Genomic DNA, 9,426 nt, shown 5'->3' with positions numbered 1-9,426 from the left:
CACGCCAGCCTCTTTCAAGAGACTGTAAGGTTGGAGAATTCCTTTAGAGGGCAGACCACGTGGGACCCTTGCCTGGAAAGGCTGTGCCCCAGTCATCCCAGCAGTTAGAACTCTGGGGCAGCAATAGATGGTGGAAGAGGGAACACCCTACCAGCTGCCAAGGCCATCTTTGCCTTGAGGACGTTCCTCTCTTCCTCCTGCCTGGGCTGCCCCGAATGTCTTAGTCCAAGCGATTATTTTGGGGAACAAGAAAAATAGCATTTGGGAGGTTGCAGTACCTCAGCCAGCGTGTGGTAACTCCCCTGGCATGCAGTCTGAGGTCCTTTTTACTCTGTACATTTGGGGTAACCTTGGTTCCCATTTGGGTGACTTTTCATTCCAGGAAATCTCATTTGGAAGGTGCACCACTTGGACAGAGGTCACAGGCTAAGTTGAGACTTGGAAGATGATTTGAGTCTTGTGCTGTTTGGTTTTTGGTTTCTGTTTGGTTTCTGGTTCCTTTGGTTTGAGGCTTCCGTTGGTGTTTAGGATTTTGTTTTGTTTTTAGTCCGTGTGTGAGTGTTCTATGGTTCAAGCATAAGAAGTGCTTCTTCTTCAGTTCCATGTGATAGCCAGTGGGCAAAATCCTGGCAGACTGGTCAACCTATAGTTGTAAACCTAAGACTAAGAAAAGAATGCAATTCTATTGTAATTTTGTCTGGCCAATGTATGGATACATTCTTGAAAAATGAGGAATGGTGGTCTTTGAGTGGGAGCCTAAATGACTATACCATCCTTCAACTAGAGTTAGTTTGTCACAGGAAGAGAAAGACAAAAGAAATTCCATATGTTCAAGCATTTATTAAGGTACGTAATAAGGAAAGTGGGCAGCTAGGTAACAGGCTGATGGTACAAAGAGAAAAGAAAGTCACTTTGTAGTAGAGCTGATTGTGTCTGAATGCGGAAAAAAATAAGGGGCAACATAAGATGGATACAGAAGGTGATGAACATTTGTGAAAAGGGAACACTGAGGAAAGAGTGGTGCATGACCAGGATTTTCTATGATGGATTTTGTTGGAAGTGGGTTAGGGCAAGCCTGGATTTGGATTCTCCCTCCAAAGTTTCCTTGGAATGCTGCTTTTGATTGTGAACAGCTTGAGAGTTCCTTTGCCTGTCTGTCATCTGTATTTTTGTTTGAAATTTCTTTACTTTAATTCAGTGAATGTGTTGTTTGGCCAATTCTAACAGTACTTTTGATCTCCACCTAAATTTGAGCTGCTTTCGAAGGTCCTTGAGCCATCTCAGAGAGAAATGTTTGATTAGTATGTTAAATTACATGGAATTCCTAAAAAGCTAGTATGTCCTGGTAAAATTTTATCGGTCATAATTCTAGTTATGTTTAAATGTTGTATGTAACAGTATTAATGGTTTCTTTTGTCATTTACATTGTGGTCAAATGTTTAACCATGACCTTTTAAGTCGTTATGTGATTTATAGATAGTACTGTTGTGCTCTAACACTTTGCAAAAGTGCTCCATCTTCAAGAATATCTATGTGAAGGACCTTTTGGCAAGCACAGGTCTCTGATAAATTTCATATCATAATGCCAAACTGGATAAGAAATGAAAAATCTTAATGGAGAATCGGATGGCTTCATAAAAAGTTAACAGAAGGATTGGTTATTGAGTGAACTGGTGAATATGGTTATAATGTTTTTGGTTTTTTTTGTTACTGGCTTTGATCTGTGTTTTCCAGACACAGGGAAGTCCTTCCCCTCAAGCTACTTAGGACTTGGAGCAATTGGATAAATGACACCACTGTATGGAAGTGTGTATTTATGAAAGTTACTGTGTTGGCTTCATTTTGCCCTGATGTTTAAGAGGAAAGGAAAATTACCTAGTGACGTAATGAGAATGTAACTACTCATGATGTATCACTGTTTGCTTTAGGTCTACTGCTAAAAGCACACGTGCAATGCTTGTGTGACAATTGGGTATGAATAATAAAATGTATGACCTATATAAAGCGTCTTCTCATTAACATTCCTCTGAGCATGTTCACGATACCTGATCAGTATTCCCCCAATGTGGATTAACTAGGCAAATATAAAGGAGGCCTAGCGCTGAGGGACATGATCTACACCTGGGCCAAACAGCTGAATCATTCTGGCACTGAGGGATTGACATTTTGATCATCAATGCTTTCTATTGAAAGACTTGTAATCAAAAGGGAAAAAAACTCTTCACATATTGAGGTGTGAGGAAGTCACTCTGGCTTATACATGGTTTAACTTAAATTTTACTGACCAAATTGGCCTGTTTTGTGGTCTTTTGGATATGAATTGTACATCTGCTTTGGCCTTGAGGAGGGGGAATGCATTTTACTGTCAAAAAGGAGTAACTGTGGTTCAGACATACAAGATAAACCTGAGTGTCCATTGTAGATGTGATTTAGATGCATTCACGTACTTTTTGTTTTCTTTTTTTTCTAAATTTTTATTGGAGTATACTTACTTTACAGTGGTGTGTTAGTTTCTGCTTTATAACAAAGTGAATCAGTTATACATATACATATGTTCCCATATCTCTTCCCTCTTGCGTCTCCCTCCCTCCCACCCTCCCTATCCCACCCCTCTATGTGGTCACAAAGCACTTAGCTGATTTCCCTGTGTATATCTTTTTGAATTCGTGTTTTTGTTTCCTTCAGAAGGATACCCCCAAGTGTAATTCCTGCATCATATGGTAGTTCTATTTTTAATTTCTTGAGGAACCTCTGTAGTGTTTTCCATAGTGGCTGCACCAATGAACATTCCCAAGAGAATGCGTGAGGGTTCTCCTCATCCTCGCCAAGGCTTGTTATTTTTTTGTCTTTTGGACGATAGCCAAGTTTCTAGGTGTGAGGTGATAATCTCATTGTTCTTTTGATGTGCGTTTCCCTGATGATAAGTGATATTGGTCATAGTTTCATATGTCTCTCGGCCATCTGTACGTACTCTTTGGAAAAATGTTTATCCCAAGTTTTAATTGGGTTTTTGGTTTTTGGAGGTTCAGTTGTGTGAGTTCTTCATCTATTTTGGATATGAACCCCTTTTCAGACATATTGTTTGCAACTATTTTCACACATTCGGTACGCTGCCTCTTCATTTTGTGGATGGTTTCCTTTGACATTGAAAAACTTTAAAGTTGGATGGAGTCCCATTGGTTTATTCTGCATATGTTCCCCTTGCTTGGGGAGACAGATCCAGAAAATATTGTTAAGACGGATGTCAAAGATCATACTGCTTATGTTTTCCTCGAGGAGCCTTATGGCTTCAGGTCTTACATTGAAGTATTTGATTCATTTTGAGGTTGCTTGTGTAGGTGGTATAAGAAAGGATTCCAGTTTGATTCTTGTGCATGTAGTTGTCCAGTTTCCCACCACCATTCATTGAAGACGCTATCTTTTCCCCATTGTATAGTCTCACCTCCGTTGTCATAGATGAATTGACCATATATGCCTATATTTATCTTGGGGCTCTCAATTCTGTTCCATGGATCTATGTGTATTTCTTTTGTTCCGATACCATACTGTCTTGATTATTCTACATATGTAGTATAGTTTGAAACAGAGAGTGTGATATGTCCAAGTTTGTGCTTCTTTCTTAAGATCGTATTGACTATTCAGGTTCTTTTCTGTTTCCTTACACATAGCAGAATTCTTTGTTCTAGTTCTCATAAAATTCCATTGGTATTTTGATGAGAATGGCATCAAATCTCTAGATTGCTCTGGGGTGTGGAATCATTTTAACAATATGAATTTTTCCAATCCATGAACACATTATATCTGTCCATTTGTCTGTGTCGTCTCCAAGTTCTTTCATCAGTGTCTTCCAGTTTTCTGAGTACAGGTCTTTTACCTCCTGGGTTAGATGTATTCCTAGGTATTTCATTTTTGTTAATATCATTGTCAACGTGTTTGTTTTCTTAATTTCTCATTCTGAAAGTTTGTTGCCAGTGGATAGAGATGCAACTGATTTCTATAGGTTAATTTTGTATCCTGCAACTTAACTGAATTTTCCAATGAATTCTATTTGTTTTGGGGGATCATCTTAAGGATTTTCTAAATAAAACATCATGTCCTGACTTCCCCAGTGGTCCAGTGGTTAAGGGTCCGCGCTTCCAATGCAGGGAGCCTGGGTTCGATCCCTGGTCAGGGAAATAGATCTCACATGCATGCCACAACTAAGAGTTCACATGCCACAACTAAGGAGCCTGCCTGCCGCAATTAAGGAGCTCACCTGCCACAACTAAGACCCAGCGCAACCAGATTAAATAAATGAATGAATAAATAAATAAATAAATGAAATATAAAACATCTCATCTACAAACAGTGACAGTTTTACTTTTTCCTCTGCCATTGGATTCCTTTTATTTCTTTTTCTCATGTAATTACTATGTCTAGGACTTCCTAGACCATGTTGAATGAAATTGGTGAGAGTGGTCGGAGTTAGAGTTAGGTTTAAGCAGAATCCGCCCTCTTCCCCTTCCTCCCTCCCCACCTCTCTGAGGCCTACAGGAAGGACAGGACTAGTCCTGGTTCACACATGACTCAGGGAGTTGAACTGGACCACTGTTTCTCTGCCCCCCTGTCCTGGGCATAGTTTTGTATATTATCTCGTACCTTCTTTAACCAGGTGTCTATTTAGAGCTTTCCCTATTTCTAATGGGGTTGTGTTGTAGTTCTTTGTATATTTTGAGACAAATTCTTTATTAGATATGTTTGCAGTTTTTTTCGCCCAGTGTGTGCTGTCTTTCGATTTTCTGAATGAGGTTTTTCACACAGTAGAAACCTTTAATTTTATAAAGTCCACAGAATCCCTTGTTTTTCTTTCTGGACTTTTTTTTGTGTTGTGTGTTAAAACCACAAATCTTGTGATGGGCATGGCCAAGCCCAAATCAATTTTCTTTTATGTTTTCTCCTATAATTTTGAATAGTTTTGCATTTAAAACTTGTCTCTGAATCATTTTGAGTGAATTTGGTGTAAGTTGTAAAGCTTGTGTCTACATTCATTTTATTCCATCTGGTTTCCAATTCATTGTTGATTAACTACTTTGGAGAAGCTATGGGATATTATCTTCATTTGTTTGAATTTCCACAATTTAATGAGTTCAGCAGTTCTGCCAGTAGGGTCTCTGTCTCCAGTGACCCGTGAGGGAGGGGCGGCCGGCACTTCCTGCACCGACCACAGGGTGCCGCTGAGCCCACCTCTCTGACCCACAGCGCATGCGCGTTCCCTGCGGACCCAGCTCTGAGAGCAGCTGAGGGGAGTTGTGTCTCCTCAGGCACCGCCGGTTTGTGGCTGCTGACGGGCGTTCGGTCTCCTCAAGGACTTGCTGGGGTTTCTGCTTCAGGACAACGTGGGGCTGCGTCCACGCTGACGGGAGCTGGGTTTCCTGAGGACGCAGGTGACGCCGGAGGAACAGGTGAGGAGGCAGTTAGGAACAGTGGCGAGAAACTTCCTGGGGGCAACTGACGGTTGCCGGGGTCCATCCTCGTGCGACCCAGGAAATGTTGGTGTGCAAAGCTGTGTTTTTGGTCAGGCTGGTGCGCGGTGGAGCCGCGTGGGTTACGGGGTGTGCAGTCTTCCCCGCACCATTTACCGTGGGACTGCCCTTCCACTCGGTGTGTCCCTGGCCCCCTTGTCACAACTTAACCCCCCCTCCCCCCCCCACTGTGTGGGGTGGGTTCTGGGCTCTCCGTCCCTTCCCTCTGGTCTGTGCGCCTGTTTTGAGCCAGTTCCACACTGTTTTGGAGACTGTAGCTTCGTGATGAAGTGTGAAGTCAGGGAGGGAGATGCCTGCGGCCCGTCCTCCTTTCTCAGGGTCGCCTTGGCTCTTCGGGGTCCTTTGTGGCTCCACACACATCTTAGGAGGATTTGCTCCATTTCTGTGAAAAACACCATTGGAATTTCAGGACGGCCTGCCTTCCCTGTGTGCACCGCTTTGGGTAGAACGGACATTTTAGCATCAGTAATTCTTGCATTCCATGAGCACGGGGAGTCTTTCCACCGACTTGTGTCTTCTTCAATGTGTTCATCAGCGTCTTAAAGTTTTCAGGTCTTTCACATCCTTGGTTAAATTTATTCCTTGGTATTCTGTTCTTTTTGATGCAGTTGTAAATTGGGTTTTTTTCTCTTTCTGATGGTTCATTATTAGTGTTTAGAAATGCAGTTGAGTTGTGTGTACTGATTTTCCGTATTTACTGAATTCGTTTATTATTTCTAACAGGTTTTTCTGGTGGAATGGTGTGGAAAATTGAACTTCCAAAATCCCACTGTTTCTACCACATCCAGGTCATCCACAACAGGGAAGAAAGGGAAGTCCTTTATATTGGGAAGTCCTAATAAGTCTTTCCACAGTGCCTCTAAATGACATGTGGACTTGGGGTGAACTGGATCTGGGTAAGGCTTGGCCTCTGTATGGAAGTTTGATGTTTCCTCTGCCTTTCTGGCATGGTTTTGACATGGTGTTTTGAAAAGTACTTGACTTTCCAGTAATTTCAAACGTACAGACAGCTTTACATACAGAAAAGCAAGTCTTGTATCTTGATCAAATATATTCCTAAATATTAATGTTGACATTATTTAAAATGGAATTGTTTTCATAAGTTCTTTTTCAGATTGTTTATTGCTAGTATATATGTATAAGATAGATTTTTGTGAACTGATATTTTTTCTATAACTTTGCTGAATTACTGATTAGTCAAATAATTTTTGTTGTTATAGGAAGTTTTATATTTAAGATGGTGTGATCTGTGTTCTGTGAATAGACACAGTTTTAATTTTTCCATTCACATATGGATGCCTTTGGTTTCTTCCCTCAAAACTCTGGGTAGAACTTCCAGTATGCTATTATCAGCGGTGGAGGCCAGCTTCCTGGCCTTGTTCCTGATTTCAGGAGTGAATCTTTCAGTTTTTAACATTGAGCATGGTGTTTGCTGTGGCTTTGTATACTACTCTTTTTCATATTGAACAAACTTCCTTTTATTCCTACTTTCTTGAGTGCTTGTATCATGAAATAGCACTGGATTTTGATTATAGCTTTTCCTGCAATAATTGATAGGATCATGTGCTTTGACTTCACTTCTTTATAGTTCTTCAGTACATTGCTTAGGTTTAATATGTTGAACAACCTGACATTTCCAGTGTAGAGATACTTGCTTATGGCATCATCCATTTAATGTTCTGTTGGCTCCATGTTGTTCTAATTTTGTGGAGGATACTTGCATTCATATTTCTAAGGTATACTTTTCTTTCTCATGATGTATTTGTGTGACTTGATTAGATGTGGCTTTGTGTTGGTGCTTTGAAGGGTCAGCATTAGGGCTGGGACTGGGTTATGGTTGCCCTAAGCGACCCTGAAGTTGCAGCCCAGGCCGCCAGCCTCTGACCACTGCATCCCCTCGCCAGCTCCGGCCCGGCCCTCTAGAGACTCTCCCCGTCCTTGGAGGGCAGGGCTGACCGCCCCTCGGCCTCTCTGCCCCCTCTGCCCATCCGTCCGTCCTCCCTGATTCAGGACACCCCATCCTCCATGAGGCTCCTGGATTCCGGCCTGGGGGACCCAGGGATTTCAGTATGGGACTTTGTGTGCAGATGGGCCACCACAGAGCTGCCCGGGGTGAGCTGAGGTCACTGACCAGTGTGCGGGCATCCTCATGGGGGGCATTTGGACCCAGACACACGGGGGAGAAGGTGATGTCATGGTAGAGACAGAGACGGGGCTGGAAGTGGCCTGGAACTGACTGACCCCAGAAGCCGCGGAGGAGTGGGCCCCCAGCACCTTGACCTTGGGCTCCAGGCCTGAGAGGAAGCGTCCCCTGTCCCAACCCCGCCCCCCATCTGGTGTTCTGTGCCGGGGCCACAGGAATCCCACACCCGGCCTGCAGGGCATGGCACTGTGCTTGCTGACACCCAGGACCGTCACCGGCCTCCCCCCTCTGGGCATGACCCCCTCTCCTCCTCGGTGAGGGACCCAGGGCCCAGGACCCCCGTCCCACACTTCCCCATCACAGCAACCTCCCCCGCTAACCCAGCCACACCTGGGGCATCTCAGGCCCCAGAAAGGAGCCACAGCAGCGTGGTGACTTGGCGAGTGGTCACAGGCCACCGCACCCACCCCGAGACCTGAGTGTGGCCATCTCAGAAGGGACCCACAAGCCCCACGACCCAGGCACCCCATTTCACAGGGCAGGTCCTCTTGCCGAGTCTCTGGAGTGGAGTGTCGAGCAGGGGTGACTGAGGTCTGTGAACATGTGGGCCAGAGAGGTCCTCCCCAGGAGCCCAGGCACAGTGAGCCCGGGGTGTGTGCATCCCTCCCCTCCTGTACCCCACGGAGTGAGGATAAAGCCCCAGTGACCCCCAAGAAGAGACAAGACACCCAGAGGACTAGACCATCCACAGACCGGGGACTGAGTGTCCACCTCATTTCCCTGGAGAGAACAGTGTGTTCACTGGGACTGCAGCCAGGCCCATGTGCCCACAGACACCCAGCTTTAGTGAACCAGCCACACAGCAAACCCCCTTCCAGGGTCCCCTGTGTTACTAGACGCAGCCTTCAGGGCAGGGGGCCGGCCCAAGCGAGGGTGCACGTGCTCCGGACACGCACAGCCCGTCCCCCTGCCCATCTCCCGGCCCCCTCCTGCACCCTGTGACCTCACTCCCTCAGGAACCCTCCTCTCCAGGCTCCGAGCACCCGCATTTCCCACCTCCACCCCATCACTCTCCACTTCAGTGTGCCCGTTTCCCCGCCAGGTGAAGTGGACGGCAAACGTCCCACACTGGTGTTTTCAGCAGCGGAGGTGGGGTTTCCTTTTTCTTGCCGGCTGGGGTCTGGCCGGACATCAGGGCCTGGCCCTGCAGGGAGCAGCCCTGATCCCGCCCTGAATATAACAGCTTCAGGGAATTCTGTGAGCAAGAAAAAAGAAGCCGCAGAGGGAGTCCCGTACCCTGCATTTGGGGTCAGAAGTCAGTGGGGAGGATCTTGGGGCCCTGGAATCTGAAGGGCCACCCTACCAGGGGAGGGGTAGGAGACCCTGGGTGGCAGTTAAGCTGAGTCCAAGGCCCTCCTGCGTAAGAGGCTTCCTAGCCCCGGGGATCCTGAAGAGGCCGGCTCCCTCCTCCCCTCTACCTGCAGGCCTGGTCCCTGCTCTTGAGAGATTCCCTAGGGTGGGGTCCTGGTGCTGGAGGTGTCCCGATGCTGTGGCCTCCTGGGTCTCCAGTGAGGATAATGGGAGTGGGGAAAGACCTGTTCACAGAAAGGGAGCTTCTGCCAGAACAGAGCCTGGGTCTGCTGCCCCCGACCCCAGGTGCTCTGGGGTAGGAATGTGAGAGATAGAATTTGGCTAGAATGCAACTGTGAGCCCCTGAGGGGTGAGGATTGGCTGACCTGGGCAGCCTGACCCTGCCGGCCA

Source organism: Delphinus delphis, chromosome 21, assembly GCF_949987515.2.
Source record: "Delphinus delphis chromosome 21, mDelDel1.2, whole genome shotgun sequence".
In the NCBI taxonomy this organism is placed as follows: Eukaryota; Metazoa; Chordata; class Mammalia; order Artiodactyla; family Delphinidae; genus Delphinus; species Delphinus delphis.
The sequence above is the reverse complement of the archived record's forward strand: the minus strand, read 5'-3'. Positions refer to the sequence as shown.